The sequence below is a fragment of the Silurus meridionalis genome, chromosome 12 (assembly GCF_014805685.1).
Source record: "Silurus meridionalis isolate SWU-2019-XX chromosome 12, ASM1480568v1, whole genome shotgun sequence".
In the NCBI taxonomy this organism is placed as follows: Eukaryota; Metazoa; Chordata; class Actinopteri; order Siluriformes; family Siluridae; genus Silurus; species Silurus meridionalis.
The window spans coordinates 12,176,432-12,202,188 of NC_060895.1; the positions used below are offsets into that span (position 1 = coordinate 12,176,432).

The window sequence follows — 25,757 nt, forward strand, 5'->3', positions numbered from 1 at the left end:
GAAATTTGTGCTCATTCAGCCACAAGGGCATTACTAAATTCAGGTACTGATGTAGAATGAGGAGACCCGAGGTACTTTTGGCATACCAGTTCATCTCAAATGTGTTCAGTAGAGTTGAGGTCAGAGCCCTATAGTTGGCCAATCTTCTACTCCAAGCCATGTAACCCATATCTTCATGGCACTTTGTGCACAGGGGTATTGTATTGCTACAACAGATTTCGGTCTTGTAGTTCAAGTAAAGGGAAAATTTAATTCTACCAAATCCAAAGACATCCTATACACTTTGTAGTAATATTTAGCAAAGAACCACATATGGCGAGAAAAGTCAGGTGTCCCAAAACTTTATAAAACTGTTTATGCCCTAGCCTAATGTTGATAATTGTGGTTATAATATTATGCAGGCCCAAGGAAAGAGTTTGTGGTTATTTTATATATGAAACAGATGCAGTAGATATAGATAAGGCTGAAAAGACATGGGTGTATTCCTTGAAGCTAGAGGTGGATGTGCAGCTGTGGGTTTTGATTCCAACCCAGCAGCAACAGCACACCTGTTTCAGATGACTGATGAGCTGTATCATATGTACTCCTGCTCGGCTAGGATGAAAACCTGCAGCCACCAGGTTTTGTGCAGATAAAATCAGACACAAGCACCTTAAACAGTATTACAGCATATGGTCTTGAGAATAATGTAATAGATTACAGCACACACAGTGGGGTGGCGGCTGGCCAGAAATTCTGTATTATTCATGTGGCATCATGCAAGTTAATCCATGAATGTGTGTTCCTGTTTGCATGCATGTGCTCAGTAAGTTGTGCACAAATAAGCTAAATCTCACTGCCACTGCTGAGTGCTCTTAATGCATCGTGGTGTGCAGTCATGCCTCATTAGAGAGCTGGATGTTACAGTGGGTTGGACTGGTCCAAGCTGGTCATCAGCAGCTGTGGGAGGGTGTGCTGCAGCAGCAGTGCTGATTGACGGCCTGGACATGACAAAACAAAATAGGAACATATGCTCTTATGAGCTACTGAATATAAGGACATTAACCGCTATAGATCGACATTATGCTTACCTTGAATATTTAAAGGGTAGAAAACACTTTTTAGTTTCGCAATATTTTGGAAGGGAGATAATCTGGCAATATTCTAAACCTAACCTACAAAATGTCACATTTCTTATCTCAAGTAGACTTTACAGTTACAATGTTAAAATCATTGGTGGATGGTTAAGCCAGCAAAGCCTTCTCTGAAGCACTGGTCAGAAGCACTGACCTACATTTACAACCTAAATTGTAATATTTGTTCCATGAAACTGTATTAATTTATTCCCAACAGATTATTCTCTTCATTTCGTAGCGTTTCTCTTGGCTGCACCCTAATTCCATTATGTGCTTGTGGATGTTAGATTTTTTGTCCAATCAGATTTTAACCTCTATGTGCTAACAAAGTTAATATTGCTGACTCTTTGGCCATAAAGAATATTAGCAACAGGTCTGTTTCTTTAACCAATCAGATTTCAGATTCGCCTTACAGATTGGCATTTTTCTGTCCTCTGATTGGTTGGTCAGAGGGAAACTGTTATAGCCAAGTTTGACTGGCAAACACGTGTGTAGCTCTGCACACATTAATACATCTGAGTTAGACTTTTTTACGCCTACGGAGGAAGAGAAATTGATTTAGTCTCGGACAAACTTAAAAATCCATTTTAAAGAAAAGCTAGACATCGTGAGGAGCGGTTGGTCAACCCAGAAGCTAGCTAGCTTGTCTCAGCCTGGGAAAGGGTTTGTTTACCACTTCCAGACCAGTGAATATGAGCAGTACCACTGGATTACAGCCTCTGAGGAGTGGTGCAAAATATGCATCTCTGGTGAGTAGGTTGTATTTTATTCAAATCTTTTATGTTTTTGTCATGTTATTAAACAAATATTGATTCTGAACTGCTCCAGATGATGTAGGTGCACAGTTGGGGTGGTAGTGTAGAGGTTTGGAGTTGTCTTAACTGAGTTTCTTGCTTTAGTAAAATGGTATTCACCCTCCATATGTGAAATGCCTATCTCTCTGTAATGCCACGCGTAGTTATATTCCGTTTTTGAATTGTATTGATGGTTTTATAATCGCAATGTGATAGTGGTGGTATTAAAAGGTGGATTAAGTCGGGTAAGTTAATTAAGGCCCAGGTACCAAATGCACAAATGCATGTAAAATCTTAGAGCGCTTCAGACCTTAAATTCTACTGTCTACTTCCTAGCATTTTTGCTGTACTAATAAGAACAGGATATACAATAAATGTATGCAATGCATCTGGTTTAGTTTGTACCTTTCAGTCATTAGACTGGTCTTTAATCCGACTAAGAAACTTTACTCACTACATCCACAACCCTGATTGTCAATAATGATAAACAATTACATTATGAAAAGTTCAGCCGGCACATATTTTAAAGTCACATTGTTTCTTCTGAGCCCACTTTTGCATGGGTTATGAATTTTTGTTCTAGCATGTACTGTGGGAAATAATTCAATTTGCCACTAAACATGCCAGAGGAATGAAGAAAATGATTTGCACCATCTTTTTTAGTGAACTCATAAAAATCCAATATATCAAAGCTGTGCCCTGGCGATACGTGTTAAACAGACACCTGTTTTCATTTAGATTGCCCTTTCTCCGTCATTTCCTCTTGTCATTTTCATTATTCCAGTGAACCTTGCGAAAGAAAAAACAAGGAACCAAACTGTAGGGCTAAAATTAGAAGTAAAACTGAACTGACGCCTCTGGTGGGATTGGTTCCTGTCTAACACAGTGCAGAGAAGCTGCTGAATGCAGAGGAATATTGCTGGATTTATAATTTATATTCCATTGCTTCTGTTCACCTCAGCATTCCAAAGAGCAGGCTCTTTCTCTCTCTTCCCATCTCTTGCTCTCTTTCTCTCTCTAACAGATGTCAGGCCAGGGATTACTTTCCAGATGGCTGCCCCTAAACTTCAGCGTTAATCATGGTCAACACCTCCTCTCACTAAGGGTAATGATGGCAGCCTACCTTTCCTGTTACTATTACTTGCCCTCCTTCAGCCTGCTCCTTACTCTTACCCCAATACTTCCCTCCCTCTCTGTCTCTGAATTCCTGATGTGTTTTCTGAGACTCCAGTAGATGGGATGGGAATTGAGATTGTAAAACACAACATTAACTCAGCTTCTGCAGAACTTATTTTGGCATTTTTAGAGATTAGCAACAGGCCTCTTCAGAGAATAACAAATGTTTGGATTTCTTAACAGGACTCCATGGCCTACACAGCATGGTGTCATGGTTTGTTACACACATGTTCAGGGTAAACTGGTTCTAATTCCATCTGCCATCTCAGGGAGCATTAAGTAAATAGAAAAGAAATAATGTTTTACATCCGCATACTCAGGCCTATAGCTGTAGTAATAACCACATTGTTTTTTTGTATGTGATTTATTTTGTTCCAGCTGTGTATGTTTAAACGGACATTTAGGACTTTATTAAAGTGGAGATAAATAGGCTAGGAGTTATTAACTTCAATATGTTAACCTCAGATGTAACTATGGACTTAAGGGTTACTCAGATGACTAGTGAGAGTTACATGTGTGGTGAAAAACACCAAAAACAGAGGTGTTTCTCAGTTACATTTTCAACCTTAAAATATAGCAATCTTTTTACTATTATTATTATTATTAATAATAATAATACATTTGTTTGTTTGCTTGTTAATTATTCTATTCATTTATTCATCCAGTTATTTATTCATTGCATAATATCAGCTCCATCTGAGCAATATTTTTGTCCATTGCAATGTTCAATTCAATCAAATTTGCAGTGAGTAACATGACAATTACAGCAATAACTTTTTCTTATGTCATTGTTATTATTTTTTGTACTTTTACTTAAGAAAGCAACTTAAGGAAAATGCAGAACTTTCTCTGTGTAAGTAAACAACTTTATATCTGGTCTTTAGTGAGAGAAAAGGCACTGCATTGTCTATGTGAATTGCATAGACAATGCGATGAGAATGCATAGAGAATAAACAAAATCACATTACACCACAGACAGAAAGAAAGGACTAGCTATAACCTGAATTCTTAATTGCCACTTTAACTGTCCAGACAATATCATTACACTCACAGAGGAGAGATAACACAGACTGATGTGATATTCCCTATATTATTCCATGTCTGTTCATATTACTTTCTAATATGACCCTTTCAAGGTAATTAGATTTTGTCCTTTTAACGTTATTTTATTTTCTTGCCTCTATAGTCAAGCAAATTTACAAGGTGACCTTACTTCTATGCCGACTAAAACAGAAGCACAAATATGACATCTACAATTACATTTGTTTCTACACTTACTAACAAGTGATATTCGTTTCAAACAAATGGTGCAGTGGTGCATGCATTATTTAAATTGAAGTGCAGAAGATACAAAATAACCCTTGTTTCTTTCAAGAATAATTGCATACCTTGCTGGCACTGCTTTCTTCTCTCCATTTTCAGCATATGAGATTAAAACATGTGGAACATAATAGCAGACCTCCTTGTCCAAATGTCTGAATGAGTTTATTTGCTTTATTCTGAAACCCAACAAATAACAGTCTGATCAAATATTATTGTTAAGATATTAAATTAGTAACATTTCTACTCTTTATATACTTTATTTTCTGTATTGTTACAAAGATATGTATAGTAGGCAGAATTAAAAGGACACCAAAATCAAAGAAATGGTTGGGAAACTTGAATGCAGTACATTTGTTTGAGGTTCCCCTTGATGAGAAACCTAAAAGTCAGCAAAAAATATTGCCTTCTATTCTTGGAAGGAGAAAAATTCTATAATCATCTTTAAGGTAAATACTGAACAGCAGATGTTTTGTTTTATGTTTGTCATAAAGCAAGACAAGAGCTTATGGGAAAGCAAGACAAGGAACTCTCAAGTAACATGTTTAACAAAGCAATTATGCAGAGTACATTATATCCCACCTCAAATACCTCAAAATCTGTTTCTTTCCATTCTGCATCTGTACTGCAGTGCTTAAATGTACCAGTTTGCTGGTGCCATAACTATATTCAGCATCAGAGGTGGGAAGTAACGGAGTACAAATACTTTGTTACTGTACTTAAGTAGATTTTTCAGGTATCAGTACTTTACTCCACTATTTATTTTTCAGACAACTTTTTACTTTTACTCATTACATTTTTACACAAATATCTGTACTTTTTACTTCTCACATTTTCTAAACCGGCTCGTTACTTTAGTTTTAATCCATTGATTTGGTGAAATATATTTTTTATTTTCACTGTGCGCCGATTTCAGCCGAACAACCGATTTCCTGTCATTGCGTGTCTTTTTCAATCCGCTGGTGTATAAAGTCCTGACTCTCACTCACCACAGATGTAGACTAGTTTATTAAGATAAGAATGAGCAGGCAGAAGGCAGTAAGAAGTTTGGGGTTAATGTGGATGAGACAGAGGGAGTCAGTGATGTAAAAATGATGGAGAACAGACACATTCATGATCATCATCATCTTTTCTCTGCTTGTGTTCTATATGTTGATCTTCAGCCTGGATACATTCATTAGGTAACAACATTTTAATTCGTTTTGTATTAATATATATATATATATATATATATATATATATATATATATATATATATATATATATATATTTGGCTGTCAAAATTGAAATGATTGTAAACGGCACTAGATGTTATTAACACATTATCAATTCAGCGCGCATTTCTGTTTTTACCATTTTTATTAAAAAAATATAAATACATAAATAAATAAATAAATATAAAAGAGGCGAAATTAAAACCTCCAGCAAAACATACACTTATTCACGACGTCCCTTCTTTACTTAGATATAAAATAAATAAATAAACTCCACCGAAAAATATTTTTAATCATATTTTTGCACAAGTCTCAAATCAAACACCAAATCCGCCATGTTTTACACAATTAACCCTCTAGGTGGCGTTTTGTGGGTTTTTCCCTCATAATAGCGACAAGAACTTAAATGACTGTCTTTATTGATCGTACAGATAAAAACAAAACATCATTCAAATCTGTAAAATGTCTATGATTATATATATATATATATATATATATATATATATATATATATATATATATATATATATATATATATAAAAGCTTCTTGACTTGAAGAGGTGCACTTTCTCCGGTATCACCTCATTAACTGTCCGTGTGGAAACATAGCAAAGGCTCTTAATGATGTCCACACATCTCTGCACTGTTATAGCCTTTATATTGAATCGCTGTACATATGCTACATATATATCACATGCTGTAAATATGCTACATATTTATCTGCACTATTTAAACAATTGCTATTTTTTGCACTTCTGTTAGATGCCAAACTGCATTTCGTTGCTGTGTACCTGTAATATGCAATGACAATGTTCTATCTATCTATCTATCTATCTATCTATCTATCTATCTATCTATCTATCTATCTATCTATCTGTCTATCTGTCTGTCTGTCAAATATTAATATGATGTGAGGTCCAGTTAACAGCTAAAACAGGTAGAAGTAATAACTACTTTTTACTTAAGTACATGTCAGAGCCAAGACTTCTTTACTTTCACTTAAGTAAAAAGGTATAATCAGTACTTTGACTTTTACCCGAGTATTTTAAAACATGAGTATCTGTACTTCTACTTAAGTAATGGATGTGTGTACTTTTGCCACCTCATATGCTGCTTTATTCCTTAACTAAGACACTGTACTGCTTATCTGTAACTATTCATTTTTCTACCAAGTAGAATCACTGTAACTAGCAATTTAGTACCAAGTCCCATTTTTACTTTTGACCATTTCATTACTTCAGTCAACAAAATACTTTGTTACGCTGCATTGCTTTCATGATCAGTTTGTAAATAGGTCAGTTTTTATTCACCATCTCTATCTGTGGCTAACAGTTCATTAGCCAAATATTCAGCTCTGGTAAATGCATCACACAAAATACATTTTTTTTTTTTTACTAAAAGAAGTAAATTATAAAAAGACAATTTCCATAATACAAGTCAAAGGGAAAAATCTGACTTCTACTGCCTGATAGTGATGTAGAATAGTGTATAGGCCCTAGAGTGTGTGATTCAGCAGCTTTAGTTTTTCAATGCGTATAGCTCTTTCATCTCTTAAATTGTAAACTGTACACAAACATATGAACAAAGGTTTATGGACACCTGACCATTATACCCATATGTAATTCTTCCACAAACTGTTGCAAAGATGATACAAAATGGAAAGCACACAATTTCCAAATCTAGAATGTCTTTGTATGCTATAGCATTACCATTTCTTTTTTACTGAAACTCAGGGATCTGACCTCTACACTGGAACTGACTGTAAAAAAAGTTAATCTTTTTGATAATTCAAATGTTGATGGCACCTGTGGGCTTCTCGCTCATCAAAAGTACCTGACATCACTAATGTTCTTGCAGCTGAATTAGCAAACCCCCATGGGCATGCTCAGAAAAAAAGTCTCTGAAATGGGATGAGAAAAGCACATATGGCTGTGATGATTTGGTGTCCACATACTTTTGAAAATACATAGTAAGTTTCCAAAGCTTTAACCTTCTTGCTTATACCATTATCTATACTATCATGCTTGTCATCTCATAGATCGCTAAATTGCCAAGCCGAGTCTCTGCTGTCTCAGAGCAGCTGTGTTGTATAACTGCATTGTGTTTTGTAACTATGAGTCCAATGTTTGCTGTCTCCACTACTTCTACATAGGATCCTCATTAATATGACATTGCACATTACTTGAAAAAACTGGTGAATGAAGAAAAAAAACAACTTTGCTCAATAGTTTTTTTTTTATTGGACCCAACAGTGAAACCTGACAGTTCACAAATTTCTTGAGAAGTCTGATATTTTTCTCCTATTAATCGCATTGTAACGTTCCTAACAATGTCCCGCTGTGACATTTGTGTGGCACTCGCCCACTGAATATACAGGAACTTAAAAGTACATCACCAACTGACAGAATGGCACCAGAATGTAATGGTGGACTTTTCCTTTAAAGTGCCTGCAGTTGGCATTTTAATTGGTCATTCAATTGAATTTGGTTTATATCTACATTCCAGATATTGAACATCAAAGTACTCTGCATGCCTTATGAAACAGACATGGCCTAGAATGTTGTGGTTGCTATAATGCTATCAGCATGAAGGCGTTGAACTCTAATTTCAATGTAATCATATCTGTTCTGGTAAATCTGACCTCTGCGCTTCAGGTTTCAGTCTCTCCAGTCAGCACTAGTCTGCTATTTATGACTTTATTAGTCTTGACATTATTCCCTATTCACTGGTACTGCATCATGCTGAGTGACTCCATATCTAATTAGCAGAGTTTAGATGCCATAGGTTCAGGAGAACATGTAATAGGCTGGAGAATTTAGTTTTATCAGTTAAAAAAATATCCCAACACCACAATCAATTACTGTTAACTGTAAGTAAAAAAAAATCTATTAGTTAACATCAATATGTCCCAGTGAGGCACTGCACACATTGACAAAAATGCCATATTGTGTCTAATACATCTCAAGAGGGGGTGAAGCAGCCATCTGGAATGTGAAAGTGTTGTTCCATTTCTTATTTCAAAATGTACTGTGGATAATTGTCACTATTGTGGATGTACGTGATATTTTAAACTTTTTAAGCATCCAGGTGTTGTTATTGCTAAAGGCGTCTGTTCACTATAGAACAGAACTCTTTGAAGCATACGGTCAAATTATTCTTAAAATCATAGAGATTTTCGGCTGGAAGATACTGTTTTTCACTCTAAAATTGCATGTTTCAGTGTGTAATCTTCACAGTGGGGATCAGTCAACTGTTCTGTATATAACAGCAATACAGTCTAATGAAGGCTTTCATCAAATAGAGGCACATTATCTTCAGGTCTTTTCTTACACAACAAGGAATTTCACTACTTATTTGTTGTTGTCAATTTTTGTTTTTCAATTCGAAATGAGAATATATCAATTCCTAAATTGAGAGGAAATAAATGCAATCAAAATCAAAAAGGCAGAACAAGAAAGAAAAACCCAACAACTGTTCACACTTACAAGCCCATGAAGCCAAGAAAAACAAGAAATTGGCAAAAATCTCTTAAAGTCCCAATTTATTATTTAGTAACTACAGCGAAACCAATTGGAAATGTATGTAGTCAGAAGACTGGGAAATGTCATAAATTAGGAAAGCTCAATTTGTTGTTTACCAATTGGTGACTGAGACTATTTTGTAATTAAATGTGTGCAGCTATAGGAAAATAATCCACACCGGATGGTGTTATGTGGCATGACACAAAGCAGATTATGTTGGATTATGTTTGTGTAACTGCATCGTCAGGAGTGTTATTCCTCTTATACCACAGCCATTTGGCAAATGATTACAATGTTACATTTATTAGTGAACAACGGTTTATAGTTATAAATGTAATTTTTGTGGAACATCTGCAGGAGAAGTTTGTTCCTGGAATCACTTATTGTTATAGCTTCAATAAACAGCATCTCCCTCTCCCTCTCCCTCTCTCTCTCTCTCTCTCTCTCTCTCTCCATCTCTCAAAAACTTAGCTTGTACTTTTACTGAGAAAAAAGAAAACATAAACATTTCTGTCCTGAAGACATTCCTTTGCTTGAATAAAAATGCAAAGCACAATGCCTGCTATGAAATGCAGACTTGTGAGTCTCTTCATAAATAGTAAATAAACTAAACAATTAAACACATTATTGCTTATACATTTTTCTTAATCAAACCTCAAGAATTATTATTAGGTTTAGATTATATGTAGTCCTGTGTATGAGCTGTTACTATATGAGATTGCGATGCAGTATCTTCTATTTAGTATTGGACAGTAATAGTTTACTATCTATATTTAAACACCAGCTGGCAGAAAGCTGCTGAATCATGGCTGAGGTGTGCTGAAATATTACAACCTGTAACACAACCCATTTTAAAGCCTTCAGTCTAACAAGTGAAACACTTGTTACAGACCAGCAGCAGTATTCACCGGTTTTGTGTATAAGTGAGAGATTATGAATAATATAATTATATACTAACGGATAGATTTGTACTGTATTTAATATCAACAATCTGCTGCAGTGGCTTGAGATCACAGTTTACATGAACAATTCTGCATTTAAGCATACGTCACTGAACAGTAACCCGATGGAACTATAATGAATGGTGTCATTCAGTGACACCCAGATAAGGATGGTTTACTATTTGAGTCTGGTTCCTCTCAAGGTTTCTTCCTGATACTATTTCAGAAAGTTTTTACTTGCCACTGTCACCAATGGCTTGCTCATTATGAAAACTTATAGGCATTAAACATATACAGTACAGACCAAAAGTTTATATATATTATATATACAGTACAGACCAAAAGTTTGGACACACCTGCTCATTCAAAGAGTTTTCTTTATTTTCATGACTATGAAAATTGTAGATTCACACTGAAGGCATCAAAACTATGAATTAACACATGTGGAATTATATACATAACAAAAAAGTGAACTGAAAATATGTCATATTGTAGGTTCTTCAAAGTAGGCATCAAGAGAATGCCAAGAGTGTGCAAAGCAGTAATCTAAGCTACTTTGAAGAACCTACAATATGACATATTTTCAGTTGTTTCACACTTTTTTGTTATGTATATAATTCCACGTGTTAATTCATAGTTTTGATGCCTTCAGTGTGACTCTACAATTTTCATAGTCATGAAAATAAAAAAAACTCTTTGAATGAGAAGGTGTGTCCAAACGTTTGGTCTGTACTGTACATTCCACTACAGTATAACCTATTTATCTCTGTAAAGCTGCGTTGGGACAATGTCCATTGTTGAAAGCACTATACAAATAAAACTGAATTGAACTGAATATGCAAAATAATTAAATCAGGGAAATATTCATTTACATATCCAAACCCATTGCATAGCTTTATCAACGTCCTGTAGGCTTTCATTACTAAACTGTAGGTTATATAGCTCTTTTGCCAGTTCACAACTCCACCTCTCTGTGTGTTAAACTGTCTTTTGAAGTGAGCTGTCAAAATGTCCCACTTGAAAGCATTTTGCACTGTAAATTGTTCAAAGAGGAAAAGCGCTGGTGCTTTCATAAAAATCTATTACTGTAGCTCTATGACAAGTGATGGGGCATACCGAATTGGTTAAATTATTATAGTTACTATGTTATGCGATTTAAATCTTGAACATTTATTCTTCATTCATGTACATACAATGCAAGGTTTTGTCTGGGAAAATAGTCAAATAACAATGTAATGCAAAATAAAGTAATTGCTTTGAATTTATATTAGTATATACGTGCAGAAATTTGTGCATTGGTGCCAGGTAAAGGCAAAAATCTATGATGTGGACAGTTGCAGCTACAATTGATTACTCCTCCATCCATTAGAGTTTTAGCATCTCTACAATAATGCACTGTGCTTAGCTCGATGGCTCAATGCAAGAGTCCATTTTTCTGTTAACAAAAGGATGGTTATCAGAGTACAAACATCCTCTGGCAAACAATTCACAGACAGACGATTACAGCGCCTCTTTTACACCTTATGTGATCAAGCTGTGCTTTATTGGTACTAGCAGACCAGCTGCGTAAATGCCACTTGTAAAGTAGGCATTAACAGGATTGTCACCAGGTGCCTACTAGCCACAGCAGCAGCCATTGTATAAATCTTGTCTGCTGGTCTAAATAGAAAGGAGAGCAGGCCCTGAAGAAATGCCTGCCAATGCCAGCTCAATAAGGGAAACGTATAATATGGCCCTGGACACAACGATCAATAAAATGTTCCTGCAGAGCCCTGGATTAGATCAGGCAGTGTAACTGGAGCTGGGTAGCGTTGATGTTAAGCCAGGCTGGTGAGTCACATCTTTCTTCATTTAGCCTTTAACTATCAATGTCAATCACTATTCCTATCAAGATTCGCATCCTCTCTTATTCCTCTTCCCTGTGCTTAAACACATATAACCACCTATTTAACTGTTTAAATAGAACCACGTAAATAACACGATGTGAAGGATGCATCAGCTCTCAAAAACATATCCATGCAGTACAGCTTGTCATCCTTGAATTTTTATATTTGATTTTAACAGTTATAAAGAGATTGGAAAGTACTGCTACAGTCCCTCATAACCCTCTCCAGTCTAAAAGCCTGCTTAGTTTGAACATGATTGCACCACTGAAATTATTGAGCTTTTTGTTTTTTGTTTCGTTTTTTTCCAGAATTGGACTTTCCTGGCTCCTGGCCTGGTTTTTAGTGAAAAATTAATTTACATTTAGAATATTCTAGCCAACCTAAAACAAAAGGATGCAAGACATTGCACTTTGGCCCTCTCAGGAATGGAACATTATTTCATGGTACAAAAAATGTTTGTTGCACCATTCTCCACTGCAAGGAATAAGTTTAGAGCCAAGAAATCGTCTCCAGGTTACGTATGTAACTATGGTTACCTGAGGGAACGAGACGCCTCTCCAATGAAAAGCACGCTGTAATTGGTGGGGTGACGTCACAACCAGGAAGCTTAAAAGCACATGGAGTGAAACCAGCAGCAGCTTTTGAAAGGAGAAGGAAGTGCTGCAGGGATGCAGGCAGTGTGGCATAGAGATGCAGCGTCTCATTCCCTCGTGGAACGATGGTAAGATACGTAACCTGGAGATAATCCCCTTCAGGAAGTAGAGCTGCGTCGGAACACTTTGGAAATGAGAGTCCAATCAAGCCAGACTGATCTAGTGTGGACAGGCACAGCTAGGGCAAAGGACAGAGGGGCCAGGAGTGGCAATGAGGTTGAGGCTATAGAACCTGACAAAGGTCAGTGGTGTGGACCAACCCGCAGCGTTGCAAATGTCCTGGAGGAAAACTCCAGAGGACAAGGCCTGAAAGCCCCCAAAGGGAGCAGGGAGACCAGAGCACTCATAAGTGGAGGAAATAGCATCCACAATCCGTCTGCTGAGCATCCTCGGAGGGCCATAGCAGATAAACAGCTGCTTCGACTTCCTCCACAGTTTTGATCTGTAGACTTATATGTCCGGTGCGAGCAGTCGGTTAAGCTTCTTCTGGTCTGGGGCCTGAAATGGAGGAGGAGAAAATGCCCGGAGCCTATTAATTTGTGGGACTACCGAAGGTACTTTAGGAACATACCTGATCTAAGGTAGAGAAAGGCACTGGCCAGGCCTGGAGTAAACTCCAAGAAGAAAGGGGCCACAGAAAGAGCCTGAAGATCTCCTACTCTCTTAAGAAAGGAGATGGCTAAGAGAAACACAGTATTAACTGTGAGGAACCTCACAGTTACCTCGGTCAGATGCTCAAATGCAATGGCAGACACATAAACCTTCAGAGTGGATGGAGTCCACCCTTTGGCAAACTGTTCTTCAAGGAATTCCAGCACTGAGCCGACTGGGCAGTTAACTGGCTCTAAGCGGTGTTGTTCATGCCATGCAGTGGGAGGGAGCTGTGGATTGAAGAATTGTCTCTACCACCTCGGTGCAGAGACCGGCGGCTAGAAGCTGCGCCCCCACAACCATAGCCTCCATAGCTCTGGGTAGAGGTGTATTATTGTGTCCCCTGCCTAAGATAGAAGATCCCTCCTGAAAGGAAGCTTCCAGAGAGTGTATTCAAGAAGGGCTATTAGGTCCGCAAACCATGGCCTGCCCAGCCACCACAGGGCCACAATGACCAGGACTTGGCCAAATCTGTACCATGGCATCTAGCCCTAGAGGAGATTGCGACGTCTCTTGAGACGCAAACAGGTCCATCTGAACTCTGTAAAACTTTTTCCAGATTTGCTCCACCAACTCGGGCAGCCACCATTCCCCAGGCCTCGACCCTTGCCTCGAGAGGGCATCTACTCCCTGGTTTAAGTGGCCCAGGATATATGCTTGAAGGAAAGCAGCTTCCTCTGGGCCACAAGAAGATCTGCCATGCCAGCTTGTACAAGAGGCAAGAGTGCAGATCCCCTGGTGTTTGATATAGGTAACTACTGAGGTGTTGTTTGTATGGACCAACACATGGGGGCCTTTGAGGTCTGGAAGGAAATGCCTCAGAGCTTGAAGCACAGCCAGCATCTCGAGGCAGTTTATTTGCCATGTTAGATGGAAACTCCCCCTGTCAGGAACCCAGAATCTCCCCACATATCTAAAGCACGTAAGGCTCGCTACGTGACCGTGATTGTAGAAAGTGGATTGCCCTTTCGGGAAAACCTTCGGGTCTTGAGCCACCACTGAAGGGGTTTCATGTGCAGGAGGCCAAGTGGAACCACGTTGGATGCACTAAACCCAGCAGTCTCTGAAACTGTTTCAAGGTGAGTGACTGGCCTTTTCTCACTCTCTTGATGGCTGCGAGAATGGACTCGACATGAGCCGGGGATGGATGTGCCCACATAAAGGTCGAATCCTATACCACGCCTAAGTAAACAGTTCTCTTTGATGGAGAAAGCACGCTCTTTTTGGCATTCAGCTTAAAACCCCAGTTCCTTTATGTGGGCAAGAACGACATCTCAATGCCAGACTGCCAGTTGCTCTGATTGAGCCAATATCATTGTCGATATCATTTAGAATGCGGATGCCCCTCAGCGGGACCAGCGCTGTGAAGGTGCGGCTTGAGAGTGCTAGACCAAACGGAAGGACCCGATACTGGTAAGCTTCAGCTCTGAAAGCAAACCTCAGGAACTTTCTGTGAGCTGGAAGGATGGATTCATGAAAGTATGCATCCTTTAAATCTATGGTCACAAACCAGTCCTCGTACCTGATTTGGGACACGACCTGCTTCAGAGTCAGCATCTTGAGTCCCAAGAGCGAGCGGTTCGGGTGATGCATGTCCAGTATAGGAAATATGAAGTACCGGCTGTAGAACTTGGCCTTTCACCTCGATGGCCAAGTGTTTACCTCCTGTTCCATGACCTGAGCCTGCTCGGGCCCCACCATGCTGTAGGAAACACTGTTGAACCGGGGCAGACAAATCGTATAGCCTCTGTCTACAGTGACAGGACCCACAGAGCCACGTCTGGCAGAGCCTGCCAGAGAACTGACTTAGCATGCTCCACTCCCAGACAAGCGACACACAGTTTATGGCTATCCCCCTGTAATTCAGCTTGAGTTCCTGAAGGGGAAACATGTTTGATGGTGAATCAGTGCATAGTGCTCTAAATAGATCAAATCAAATCAAATTTTGATTGGGGTCCTATCCTGGGGGGTATTCCCACCTCACATGCCAAAGAGCTAAATTTCTGTCTTTGTTAACATTTTATGTTTTGTGCTTTATGACCTTGCAGCACTGTGTTTGTAGCCACTTAATGCCATCTGTGGTGGTAGTAGGCTAGCCAGCTGTAGGAGAAAGGTTTATGTTCTCTCTGATCTGTCAGCATACTCTTTATGCAGTTTAGGTTAGGTTACAGTAGGTTAGATTGAACTGTATAGTATTCAATTATTCCCAATACTATATACTCTTCATTTGTGAGCTTTTCTCTCAGGTGCACTGCAACAAGGAGTGTCTGTTTTATTTGGATTTTCTATACTATCAGATTTCAGCAATCACATTATTTGTTGTCAGTGTCAAAGGAATCTGTGTTGAGCCTTCAGAATCAACCAGAGGTGGCAAAAGTACACACATTCTTCACTCAAGTAGAAGTACAGATACTAGTTTAAAAAACTTGGGTAAAAGTTGCAGTATTGACAATTTTTTTTTTTCAGGTTAAAGTAAAGAAGTTTGGACTCTGACATGTACTTAAGTTAAAAGTAGCCATTACTACTACCTGTTTTAGTGTCACGCTGGCAACTGGACGCCACGTCATATTAATATTAGTGCGGTCAATCGATTAAAATATTTAATAGTGCTGATCTACATGTACCTGAAATGAATACTTTCCAATTATTTTATACTCCAATCAACATAGGCATGGACAAATATTGATGCTTTATGTAAATGCATGTTTATTATGCGTGAAACCAAACTAAACAAAGAGCATGAAGACAAAATATTCTTGTAACCGTTTAAAATAATTATGCCGTTTTAAATTATGTAAATTATCGGGACACCAAATAGAACCCTTGCTATGTTTCCACACAGACGGTTAATGAGGTGATGCCAGAGAAACTGCACCTCTTATAACTTTTATACGGATTACATAATCAGAGAATATTTGTATTTGATGTGAACTGGTTTATTTAAAAGTAGACTTTTTCGAGCTTTCTATACATTTATTAATTATGTCTGTGAGACAAATATTCACTGAGATTCAGAATGTTTTATTTTATTTATTAGTGTCTTTGAAGAGAGGCGACAGAGACAGCAGAAAGCGCACCCTGTCTGTTCTTTACAAAAGCACAACGTTTTGTTGTTATAATGTGTGTGTACAAATAAAAGTGGACTCTTTACATATTTGAATGATGTGTTGCTCTTATCTGTACGATCAAAAAATACATTAATTAATGTTCGTTTTGCCGTTATGAGGAAAAGATGCCACAAAACTCGGCGGTGCGTTTGTTGACCCCCATAGGGATAATTCTGTGCATTTGGTGCTGATTTAAGACTTGGTGCATCAATATTTGAGCAAAGAAAAACATTGTGAATAAACGTGTGTTGAGCTGAAGGCTTTAATTTCGCCTCTTTTATATTTATTCATTTATTTGTTTGTTTGTTTATTTATTTATATTTTCATTAAAATTGTCAAACAGAAATGCGTGCTGCATTAATCGTGCGTTTAAAAAACAGTGCCGTTAAAATGAATTTGCATTTTGACAGCCTTTATTAATATATTAATACAAAACTAATTTGAAATTTTGTTACCTAATAAATGTATCCAGGCTGAACATCCACCATAAAGAACACAAGCAGAGAAAAGATGATGATCAGATCATCAGGAATGTCTCTGTTCTCATGTCATGTTTACTTCACTGACTCCCGCTGTCTCATCCACATTAACCATATACTTCTTGTTACCTTCTGCCTTGCTCATTGTTGCTTTATAAACTAGTCTGCGTCTGTAGTGTGTTAGAGCCAGGAAAGAAAAAAAAAAACATTTTACCAAATAGATTAAAACTAAAGTAGCGACCCTGTTTAAAATGTAAGAAATAGAAAGTACAGATATTTGTGTCAAAATGTAATGAGTAAAAGTAAAAAGTTGTCAAAAAAATAAATAGTGAAGTAAAGTACTGATACCAGAAAAATCCACTTGAGAACAGTAACGAAGTATTTGTACTGTTACTTCCCACCTCTGGAATGAACAGTGTGGGTGTCTGTAGTGTAATGTACATGTCACTTGAAGGCTGTTGCTTTAGCCAAACAGAATTCAAGGTCGCATTACTGGGGCCTTCTACCAGGTGTATAGTAACATCAGGATTTTCACAATAATTGAAAGGACAGAGCGCATAAGTCAGAGCTCGCAAAATAATCTGTCACAAACTATACAAGCTTGAATATATTCGTTTGGATTTAATAGCTTTAGGACAAGAACTTCATTTGGTCACAGATATACTTACAAGGACATTTACAAGATGGACTTTCATCAAAAGCTGGACATCATAAGGAAATGCCAGCCAAAACAGTTGTTAAGCTTTTTCGAGAACCATTTGTAATTTTGCGTTTTCTTTCCCGTAAAGTTTTCACAAAAACACACAATTTGCCTTAATTTCAAATCCCCAGGAAAACCAATATGCACATAAAAAATTCACAAAAATGCACAAAAAACCCAGGGTCATTTTATTGATGCTTCCGCTAGCGATGATGTAAGCAACACAGCTGGGGCTGCAGTGATAGGAGAGTTTGTGTCAGGAGAACAGGTTCAGAGGTAGGTGCAGAGTGACTGGATGGATGGACCCAAATACAGGATGCACACAAGGTTATGGGAAAAAACAGAATTTAATATATAAAGTAAAGCCAAGGGGCAAAGGCAAAAACAGAATCCAAAACAATCCAGGGTCAAAACAGGCAAAGAGGGCAATGCAGGAAAAGACAAAACCAAAATCCAAAACAGTCCAAAAATCCAGAAACCAGCAAAACAGTACAATACAGGGCAGAGCAAAACATAAACCAAAAACAGTCCAATTTCAAAACCAGAGGCAGGGCAGAACAGGGGTCAAGGACAGGATTCAGAACAGACAGGTTAATCAGGATCTGAAACAGAATACAGCGCAGGCAAGATGGCAAGAATGATCTCAGGGGCTAGGAACCCGGTAAGATAATCTGGCCAGGAGCTAAAGTCTTGATTGCCCTTATATACCGGGAGGCGCGGGAAAAACAGCAAGATGGCCGCCGACCCGGAAGTGCTCACTGCGAAACCGGAAGTGCGCACAGTGTGCCCTGGAGATCCTGACAGTTTGAGTTTTTTGCTTTAGTAATGGCATTCATTCTTGCTGCATAAGAAACTTGTCTGTGATGCGGCGCGCTGTTATACTGAGTTTCTGTAGTATTAAGATGTGGACTGATTCAGGTAGGACATCACTGAAGGCCTGGGTGTAAAATGCATTGGCCCACACTGCTTTATAGACACTATCAAAGTCCCTGAATACATGAAATGCAAATCGTATCCAACCAGTACTGCAAATAGCAAATGCACTTAATGAAATAGTAAGGTTATGGTGCAATAGTTATTATAACACTGTTCAGTTAAAGAATATGATGCATATCAGTAGTTTATTTGTATAAAACAAATAAATCTGAATTATGGAGTCTGCAAAGTGACTTTAAGCCTTTATGTCTAAGGGGCTTCATGTGTCACTGAGGGTGGCTGCATTGAACTATCTAGTGCATCTTTGATTGATGTATTTCGGGCATGATGATCACGTAGGATGTATGAAAGTGGGTCTATGACGTGTGCAATCAACATTTCCTGTCAATTTCAGACCCAACAGCTGTGACTCTGAATTACTATCACAGAGTTCCCGTGGTGACTCATAGCAGCTCGGGGACATCATATTTAAAAAAATAAGAGTATTTTTTTAACCTAAAATATCTTTCCTTTAACTTAATAATACCTCTGTGTTTAGGTTTAATCAAAATTCCTATGCATCTAACCCTGACTTACAACTAGGAGTAGGTCCTTTGGTGCAACCAGTCTCTCAGGAAAACAACCACACACCTCTCTGGAACTAAACCTCTACACACAGAGACAAGGCTTAAGAGAGATAAAAGACATGGCCGTTTTTTTTTTCTTCTTTTGCAGCCATTAAAGATGAAATAGACAATAAATGAAGGTGAAAACAGACTGACATTGTTACAGTGTTAAGTGAGGGGAAGGGGTGCACAGAGAAAAAAAAAACATAAGAGGTGGAAATACTGAGAAGAGAGAAATACAGAAGCACAAAGCAAGACAGTGCATATGTGTCAAAACATTCTCCCAACCCTGGCTGTCTCAGTCCTGTCGCTGTGGGTTAATATAAGCAGCACACTATGTTTTAAATAATATACCAGGCTTACGGATAAAACGGATAAACATATAAAAGATTCAGCAACCATGGAATCCTGTCATAAGAGAGATCCACTATGTGTGTGTGTGTGTGTGTGTGTGTGTGTGTGTGTGTGTGTGTGTGTTTGTGTGTGTGTGTGAGAGAGAGAGAGAGAGAGAGAAGAACAGTTGTGGTTAACAGTGATGAGGTCTTAGACAGCGAAACAGACACTTAAGCTTTTCTTTCTCTACATATGTGTGGATATAAAGCCATCAAACATCATGTCAGATCAAAATCGTATGGTTGGATTGCTATCTATTCAGGCACAATGTTAAGACATGTATTGTTAAAAATAAATTGGAGAGAGTCTGTTCCAGCTGAGGGAATAAACATGGAATGTGAAATATTTTATTATTATTATTATTATTATTATTATTATTATTATTATTATTATTATTATTATTGTATTATTACAAGTGGGGACCAACCGGATGTCCCCACAATGTCAAAACTGTCAGGACATTTGTTCTCCATTAAGACACATACATGCACACCCACAAAAAAAAAATATGGCTCAGATACTATCTTCTATTTATTCCTGTTTCAATTAGAACAGCTATAAGAGATTCTCACATCTGCTGTAGAAACTGTCAGTCGTACAATCATGAGGCATCACTGTCAAACGCAGAGAGAGCAAACCATCAACCCTAGTGCACAAAAACAAAGCTTCACACGCCACATGGTCAAACATGGTCAAACAAGATTCCAGCTTATCACTACTGCCTGCACATCTTGTTACCTGTTACAGAGTAACATCACATCCATGTCTGGCGGCAACAACAACAAAAAACACACCTCGGAGCTTCAGTTAACCAATCTAAAATGAGCAAGAGGGCACAGACAAAATGCAGCTCTTTATTTTTTCCCTCTCACCACAATAGAGCAATGGAGTAAACCAGCAAAGTTATTGTATAAAGGAATGAGTGGGAAGTAGACGTGTGCGAGTGGGGATACAGTGGACGCAGGCTGTAAATGTTATTGTGCCATTAATCACGGTGACAGCAGACGAAGTCCCATACCTATCAACCCAGAGAATTCTACACTCTGACAACGAGGTAGAAGAAACGTTTGAATAAGCAGCTCCCATCGATCCAGATGAGAAAACTGTAACCAATCCTACTTGTGATCTGTTTTTAGACTCTGTTAGTTGCCACCATAGACTATAATTGAAACCAGCGCTGTGAGGGAGTGGGTACTTTTTTTGTTGGGCTATATAAAGGCTAAAATATTCAATTAAATATTAAAATGTTTGTGGGATTCTGTGTTAGAGATGTCATGTTTGACCCTTATGATATAAAAGAAAGTCTTCTGTGGTTTCATGGTATCCCTATAAATAAATAATTTACAGTACATCAGAAGTGTTGTTTTTATGTTCATTTTATGACTAAAAGCAGAATAGAGAATTAGATTTTTTTTATATTTCATTTTACTGCTAGCATTGCCATTTTAACAGTAAGTAGTGCTGTAATATGCTTCATGTATTATCGTATATTTACATAATGTTCATCTCTGTGGGAATAAACAAATCTCCCAGGCAGCAATGAAATGCTGCACGTAGCATGATATGCTAGCAAAAATGTCAATAGGAGAAGGTGAGAGCAATGAGACTAGTAAAAATGAAAACACTTCCTAATGAGGCTGATATTTCTATAAAGCATATTTAGCAGCAGTTGTTACTATGTTAACAGCATGTCATTCTGTTTGTATCACATGACACACTGTAAAAAGATCCCGTGTCACGTCCATAGATGAGATTTAAGCTGAGATATTTTCTTACCACGTATAAAAAAAGATTTTCACCGCCCAATTTGAACACAAAATGTGGCAGTTGGTAAATAATGGCTCAGAGCAGAAACATGCCCAACAACTTCATAAAAAACTAATAAATAAAAAGCCAATGGTGTAACATTGTTACAAAGTGCTGGGGACAAGAATGATGGAAAAGAAAAACATGTTGGGTCAAATAGAGCCCAATGTGGGCCGTTACATTTTCCTGTATCATGCACATTTTTGAATCCACACTTGCATTTGCACATGCTTTGTTAGGTTTCTAAAATCAGTTTCTCTCATTAACATCACCTACACTGTGTCTTCATTCATTGTATCAGGATTATCACCCATTAGAGGGAAAAATAAAAGAGTAAACCTGAAGACTGATTAAATTATCCATTATATTGACACCTACAGCACTGGTATAACATTTCACACTTAACATCTACAAATAAAGTGCCAAAATATTGTGAATGTAATCATGCTGTAAACAAACTCATGAAACAGTTATCATATCACATATGCTTTCTGACTCATCCATTCAGGTTTGCAGGAAAAGAAAGTAGGGCTGTCAAAAAAACGTTGCTTACGCGTTAACGCAAATTCATTTTAACAGCACTAATTTTATCAACGAAGGATTAATGCAGCGGGAATTTCAGTTTAACCATTTTTATTAAAATGATAAATAAATAAATAAATAAATACAATAGAGGCAAAATTAAAACCTTCAACGAAACACACATTTATTCACAACATCCTTTCTTTACTCAAATATAAAAAAAATAAAATAAATACTCCAACCCCCAAAAAATGTATGAATCACTAAACATTTGCTTTACTGATGCGCCAAGTCTCAAATCAAGCACCAAAATTTGCCATGATTTACACATGTGGCGGTTAAAACCGTTCATGTGGAAACATAGCAAAAGTTCTGTTTAATGTCCTGATGATTTACATCTATTTAAACACCATAATTACTATACAACATTCACAAGAATATTTTGTCTTCATGCTCTATGTTGAGTATGGTTTTACTTATAATAAACATACATTTGCATAAAGCATCAATATTTGTCTATGCCCATGTTGATTAGAACAAGTACATTTAGGACAGATAAGATGTGCGGCTAAGTTGCGATTAATCACTAGTTAGCTCATGACAATCATGCGATTCATTGCAATTAAATATTTTATTCGATTAACGGCCCTAATATTACATGTTTATTTATTGCTGCCAAGATGATGTTAAAAGTGATATTTTCCTAAATATTTAGGATCAGTTTCTGCTGCAAGCTATTCTACAAACTTTTTTTTTCTTTTTAACAAACTGCATTTTCAAAGAAATGGTTGGGACAAAGAATGGAGCACAAATGTCCCTGGCATAAGTTATGTCTGTGCTGGCAGCTAAGGGGTTCATTAGCAGTAAATAGAAAATTTGTTTATTTCATGAATCTTCAGTAACCAATTTATTCAGGTCTCTGTAGTGCTGGAGCTTATTTGGGAAAATACTGGGCATGAGGAAGGGAATACACTTTTTAACTGTCCTTCACGGGGCATTAAGCACACACACAGGGGCAATTTTATGTAGCCAATTCGTCTAAATTCATGTTCATAAAAGGTGGAAGGAAACTGGAGAATGCATAGAAAGCCTTAAGATGTGAAACACCACAAAGAGAATAACCTGAGCTCTAAATTAAACAGGAGCCCATGTGAAACAACTCTATACACTGCACCACCAAGCTGTCAGAATAAATTAAACAGTTTATAATTTGCTAAAGTAGTGAAGATTGTAGCTACTGTAAAGCAAAGAAAGTGTCTGTTTGTTCTCAGATATTAAGACAAATGCAACAGTGTTTGCAGGATAGACTAATAGTTCTTATTTTTATTTAGAAACAGCATGATAAATAGCTTGTTTCAGAACACCATGCTATAGTTTAATACTTTTTTTTATTTTTTTGCTGTAATATATGACTTAATTTCACATTTTTTGGAGTCGAGCAGTAAAACTTGTTATGCATGTTAGAAATTAAAGACGCAAATATTTAAGTCTAGAAAATAAGCTTTCAAATTGATTATTAATGCCTAGATAAAATTGGATCTCAAGGGTAAAAGGACATCACAGTAAAGCATCTGGTAGTGCTGTATGGCATGCAAATCCACTTATACAAGCTAGCAAGAGCTTGTTATAAACTGCTATAATGAGAATGTTGGTTTAATATGCGAATACAGTATGAGTTCATCATGCGGGCTTTTAAGTCTGCCTGATTTGGTTATGTTGTATTGGTTATATTGTATATTACTTGTGATTGCTAGTGTAGTGTGTTGTACTTGTAGTGACATTGTTGGGTTGTATGGATTTGGGGATCAGCTCCTGTGGTCAAAATTTACTTTATATAATTGTATGAATGATTCTCCAGTGTCACCTGTGAAGTGCAAGCTGTCTAAAAAATTAGTGATATAAGGAGTCACCCATTTATATATGATGTAATGCAAATTTGTAGGGTCTAAGACTCCTTCTTGACACCTACCCTATGATTGGTTATTTTCCATTCATTTGACACCAGAGCCTTAACCACTGACCCACCACTTACCAAAAAATATTAAAAAGTTCCTACACAGAATAGCAATTAGTTACTGATTATTGTCTAGCACTGGGAATAAATCTATCTACCTCCCCAGCACCTTCAGAGATCTGCTACGTAGGTCACTTTTACTCCACCTTTTGCAGCAGCAGCAGCATGGTTCTTAACATCGCTATATTTGAACACGCTTAACAGAGCAGTCTTCATTCTTCCTAGCAGCAGCAGCAGTGTGGCGGATTTAATCTACCAACACCAATTCTATCTACACTACATTCCCATAAATAAACTCTTGCTCTTTTTATTCAGTGAGTTGTCATGGCTGATATATGCATATATAACTCCCTGTGTTTATCAGAGTTTATTATAGCCCAACAAATACACATACATGGCAGACAACAGCTGGGCAAATATATCCTGAGTAAGAGAGCGTATAAGTGTGCAGGCTTTTCTCTTTTTAATTCCAAATGTAAACAGTCCTAATCAAACCAGCACACATCAGCGTAAAGTCTACTCTTTTTCTGTAATTTCGATTAGCTTCCCTATCCTTTTTGCTTTCAGCAGTCTGGCTGAAATGTGCAATCAAAAAAGGCATTGTGTCTCTCAAAGCTGGTTAACAGTTTTTTTCTTTACCTTGTGTCCATTTAAAAGGTCTGGCGTACGTCAACTTTCACTTCGCTGTTGTCTCTTTCCTCCATTGTGAACAGCATCACACACACAACAAAAGATCAAATATTGATCGATTGCAATGAAAACCCAAGACTTAGAGCAGTACACAAATTGTCTTTTGCAAACAAGACCACCCAGAGAGAGAGAGAGAAACAAGAGAGAGGAGCATGTCTGAAAGTGTCCAGAAGTCTGAAGGGCTGGGACGGTAGGAGAGCAGACAATTGGTTTTGCATGATTGTTGAAGCAGCTGCTGTTCATCACTGTTTAAGCCTCTAGCCTGACTGTTGCAACTCCTTACAGTAGAGAAAAGACTTGATGAACTCTGTGCAGTTGCAGAAATGGCCTGATTTGCACTTGGGACTGGACATTCCATGTTTTGTCAGCCTTTTTTGTTTTTTTTCCTTTTTCCAGAATCTATTTACCAGTTCAAATCATAGCAAGTTGGTGCTTTAGGCAAGATCATAAATGTTACATGAGCAGCATATAAACAGAGGGATTACCTATCCATTTTTTTTTCTATCTCAGTTCCTCACCCTGCTTCATATTGACCTGTACTTGGAGTGTCAAAATGTGTCAGCATTTGTGTCCTTTTCTAAAAACCCATAGATTTGATGAGTTTATTTCACTATTTTCACTGCAGTGCTGCAATAATTCAGTGCTAGAGTCTCACACCCCTACTCTAAGCTGAAGCTGTATGGTAATTAGACCATCCAGAATATGCCAGTCAGCATCAAACTCTCTGCTTTCCTTGTCACCTATTCCCCCTTCTCTCTCAGAGCAATTCACTCAGCCCCACAATCCTGTGCATCCACTATAGCAATACCATCCCTGCTCTTCATTTTCTCATTCCAATTACAAATATTAGCATTCATTCAAAATGTGTTTGGAATATTTAAAGAAAGATTTGAAGGGGGAAGATGCTTTTGTGTTCAACTCCACTGGAAATGAAAAAATATATGGCAACTGGTGAAGTGGAAGCTTTACATTAACATAATAAGCAGAAATATATTTTATATGATGAGGCGTGTGATGCTTGCTGCCTGATTTTTAAACACTCAAGCATTGCTATGCTATACTTTGGTGGACTTTGAGTAAAGTTTACTCACTTTGGAAGTGGAACTCAATTTGCTAGGACTGCATTTAAAATGGAGAGTGCCTTCTAGTGAATATTAATCCATACCACATAACAGGTCATAAATATCGATTTATTCTTATTCAGATACATTATTTACATTTGCAAGCGACAGAT

The 25,757-nt window shown here is 37.6% G+C and overlaps 1 protein-coding gene and 1 long non-coding RNA gene across 2 annotated transcripts in view; one reads left to right on the forward strand and one right to left on the reverse strand.

The window, feature by feature from the left end:
* Window positions 1–24,696, reverse strand: LOC124394265. Its single transcript, XR_006927468.1, has 3 exons — window positions 24,473–24,696; window positions 4,474–4,584; window positions 1–980 (listed from the first exon to the last, which is right to left on the reverse strand). It is a non-coding gene; the product is annotated as an uncharacterized LOC124394265 (long non-coding RNA).
* rtn4rl1b (reticulon 4 receptor-like 1b) overlaps window positions 1–25,757 on the forward strand; it is a 163,183-nt gene that overhangs the window by 105,264 nt on the left and 32,162 nt on the right. The window lies entirely within an intron of this gene.